The following is a 4,057-nucleotide window of genomic DNA, read 5'->3' as shown; positions in this document are numbered from 1 at the left end:
ACGCTACTGTCGTAGAACTGGTGTGTTTTTATCACGTTTTGAGGGAAATCACCATTAGCTTAGCCAGGAGCCCGCCACTTACCTATGAGATGCTAACTTTCTTGGTAGCTTTTGACTGTAATCGCAAAAGCGTTGTGTTCATTATTTACACTACAAATATTAATTCGTTAAAAACTAATCACATACACTTGTATGTCTATAGATCTCTAGCAGTGAGACGCAGGCCAGCTTTAGCCTTTATGAGGCTGCATCAGACCTGCCAAAAACATGCATCGTTGCATGCAGGCAGAGTGAAGAGGATCAGGGCAGAGACGTGTAGTCCCTACACACGACTCTGAATCAGTGGCATGGAGCAGGGCCATGGATCTGTCATGTGGACTAAATAAATTATAATTAAAAAAAGACAACAACTGTATAACCAGTACTTGAGTGGGTCAATTAATTTTTTTAAAAAAAATGTATTTATGTATGTTTTGAACACAGAAATACACTGGATGCTCACTGCTATGGTGCCAAGTTAGACAATAACCTAGTGTGAATATGCATTTTTAATACTGTATACCTTTTGTTATTAACTGTGTGAAGGCATAGCATAATGGTAGAACATCATACAGACACTTGGAATGCTTTGTAAGCATCAAACTGTTGACAGAGCACGACACGCATGAAGAATTCACATAGGCTTAAGAGTAAGGTTTGAGGTTTCTTTTTGCTCAGCGTAACAGTAATACAACAACAAAACTGTACACTTCATAGTTGCAAAACTGAGCTAATGGAACATATTTACAGCAATGCAAGTGATAATGATAAAAAACAAGAAACAGATAGAGCAGTCCAGTTTTGGGTGCAAAACACAGGTAGTGTAACAGATGTAAAGAAACTGGCCATAATACAAACGAAACATCTGGAGTTGTTTTGGAATGGTGATGTGGGAGAAGAAATGGAGCCTATGCAATCCTACAGAGTGTGGAAGGCCAAAACAGGACACAGGCTTGTCAAGTGATCCGGTTTCTGTAGTACCGAGTAGAAGTAGTCTGTAGTATGGAGCCTCTGCAGGTGTCATGCAACTCACAGCACTCCTGAGTGTTGTGCCTGTCAACAACACAGACATGCAGCGGTCATACTCAACGTGTAACATTGAAATAGACAGAAAATTAAAACTGTAAAAGGGGTCTATGCTTCTGTATATGAACAACAAATATCATTATCAGTGAATATGGTACACCTGGAGCAATTAAGTGAAGAACCAGATGAAGGTGGGAGACAAGCTGTATGAAGACGAGCAATGAAATGAAGAATCACATTGTAATAACAATATACACACCATGACTGTGAAGGTGGAAGACAAGGTGTATGAAGAAGGGCCGGAAATCTGTTCAGGGGTCATCAGTCAATGATGAGTGAATATGACACAGCTGGAGCAATGAAATAAAGAAACACATGAAGTTAGGAAGGGCACTGACAATCTGTTCAGGGGTCATCAGTGAAGTAAAGAATCACATAGTAATAATAACAACACACCAAGCTGCACTGTGCAACAGTTGGAGGAGGAGGCCATGGCTACAAGGAGCAGCCTACCATCATGCCATGATGTGAAGAGGAAGTTGGTGAGAAGATACATTAGGCTGAGGCTACGAATTGCGGGCAAGTGCCTCAGTGAAAAGCAGCTGAGCAATAAAGCTTACCTGGGCAGCAAAAGCCAAGCGAAGAAGTCTCTGCCTACACCTTCAGCAGCCTCCTCCACCTACAGAAGCCTCTTCCTTCAGCAGCCTTCTCCACCTTCGGCAGCCTCCTCCACCTTCGGCAGCCTCCAGCCTCCTCCAGCCACGGCCTCCTCCACCTTCGGCAGCCTCCTCCAGCTACGGCAGCCTCCTCCAGCTACGGCAGCCTCCTCCAGCTACACCTACGGCAGCCTCCTTCTCCTCCTCCACCTACGGCAGCCTCCTCCTCCTCCAGCCTCCGCCAGCTACAGCAGCCTCCTCCAGCCTCGGCAGCCTCCTCCTCCTCCAGCCACGGCAGCCTCCTCCACCTACGGAAGCTTCTTCCTTCGGCAGCCTCCTCCACCTTCGGCAGCCTCCTCCACCTCCACCTCCAGCCACGGCAGCCTCCTCCACCTTCGGCAGCCTCCTCCACCTTCGGCAGCCTCCTCCAGCCTCCTCCAGCCACGGCAGTCTCCTACACCTTCGACAGCATCCTCCAGCCACGGCAGCCTCCTCAATAGCAGTCCCCACCAATAGCAAAAAACAAAAAAAAACAAAAAACAAACACACAAAAAACCTCAAGACACAGCATGAACATGTCAAACAGGGAGAATAAACCGTTGACAAATTGTCAATGTGTTTTTGTCTTTATTTTCTTCTAGTCATGACTAGGGGTATAAATCAGAGCATTCATGCCGATTTGATTTGAAAAACGATTTCTTCAGCAACGATTCGGTTATGATTGATATTTAGGAATGTCCTACAATGCAATTCAATGGTTACTTTCTCTGTTCCATTTAAACACCTGCCTATAAATTAATGCCAAATATGCCTTCACACTTCCCTACATTACTACATTACATATTACTTGAACCTCAATTGCTTTGAAATAAATATTACAGTTGTGCCTTCAATACCTCATCAGCTGTCATGGAGTTTGGACCTACACATATGAACTACAAACATATAGTACCAGACTATTCACATATACTGGTATATATGTCGTGTCAATTTCAATACAATAATTACCTTAGATTCACAAGGCATCTTACGCATCTTACTGTGTCCCACATGGTAGTAATGACAACAATAGGTACAGCCAGCAGTGTATGCCGAACCAAAGTCCCTAATCAAACACACAAAACAGATGAGTGATAGAGGAGTGATAGACTGGCAGACAAAAAAAATAGACATTAATCCACCACCCATTCAAATCAATCAGAAACTATTTGATTTCACAGAGCTAAAAGGAGAAATACAGGTATACGGCGCATTGTCAATGCGGTGCACATCTGGCTACGGACTGTGCATAGTAGTTCGACTAGCCAACTTCAAAACTGTTCAGCAAACTGTTCAGCAAACATCCATGGTTTACTCAACAGAAATATATATTTCTCGGTTTCTGAAATACCTGGGGTCATCAACTTCAGTACTTTAATATTCGGGACTCAATTGTATTTTTTGTAGCTAGCCAACACATCCACACGTAAATGCTTACTCGCTACGCTAACCACATGCAGCTACATGCATTCAAATAGCTGGGAATATCAAACCACGAATGTACACGGGTAATATGGCGTTATATGAATGTGGGAGGTAGAAAACACAGTCGTTTATGATACAGATAGTAGCGCATTGTATAGGATTGTAACGTAGCCACTTGTGAAGTTGGACAGGAGCCAAGCCGCTATGCTAACTTAAGCTACCAGAAGTGGTTATTCATTCCTAAACAGCGTTCGTCTTTAACATCGACATCGCAATTTTCATGCAAACCACATGCAATTACATAATTGAAGGCTATACTTTAGACAACGGATACTGAAACACAGAAAACATTTCGATTTGTTCTCCCATTTATCAACTTACCGAGAAAGGTGTCGACAGTCAAACGAAAGTCTACGGAGCCCACTTCCGGATATGGAACTTCTTGAAGTCTACAGGGAGGAGCCATGACACGGAAAATAGACCCCGCCCCTTGCCCACGTATGCCAATGGGATATACACAACTCTTTCCTATTCATGACTCTGGTTCGGAGCTGCGAGCACACGGCTGTGAAACTTTTTTCACAGATGTACGAATTTTGAGCCGGTTTTCACGTGGGGGTGGGGTCATATGGCGAGAGCCAATCAAAACATCGCTTATTGCCAAGCCAATCAGTGTTTCGCGAGGACTTCGATGGAAACCACCAGAGTCTGGAAACTACGCACTTCTGATTGGCCACCCCCCCCCCCCCCTCCTCACAGAACGCGTTTTCTGACAGTTTCATGGCAGGATTGAAATGGAGTCACATAATCAGGTGCGTTTAGCCGAACGGTTTTACCTCCTGTCCCTTTGAGTGCTCAGTATAAAGTTCAAC

The 4,057-nt window shown here is 44.1% G+C and overlaps 1 long non-coding RNA gene across 3 annotated transcripts; it reads right to left on the bottom strand.

The window, feature by feature from the left end:
• Nucleotides 1-690: 690 nt before the first annotated feature.
• Nucleotides 691-3,718, bottom strand: LOC134439100 (uncharacterized). 3 transcript variants are annotated; one of them, XR_010032709.1, is made up of 5 exons: nucleotides 3,567-3,718; nucleotides 2,730-2,826; nucleotides 1,686-2,213; nucleotides 1,325-1,415; nucleotides 691-1,092 (listed from the first exon to the last, which is right to left on the bottom strand). It is a non-coding gene; the product is annotated as an uncharacterized LOC134439100 (long non-coding RNA). The 3 variants fall into 3 exon arrangements; XR_010032710.1 differs by having other exon boundaries at nucleotides 1,686-2,210; XR_010032711.1 differs by lacking the exons at nucleotides 2,730-2,826; nucleotides 3,567-3,718 and having other exon boundaries at nucleotides 1,686-1,798; nucleotides 2,115-2,147.
• Between the last annotated feature and the right edge of the window lie 339 nt (nucleotides 3,719-4,057).

Source organism: Engraulis encrasicolus, chromosome 22 (assembly GCF_034702125.1).
Source record: "Engraulis encrasicolus isolate BLACKSEA-1 chromosome 22, IST_EnEncr_1.0, whole genome shotgun sequence".
In the NCBI taxonomy this organism is placed as follows: domain Eukaryota; kingdom Metazoa; phylum Chordata; class Actinopteri; order Clupeiformes; family Engraulidae; genus Engraulis; species Engraulis encrasicolus.
This window is presented reverse-complemented; position numbering and strand designations above follow the sequence as displayed.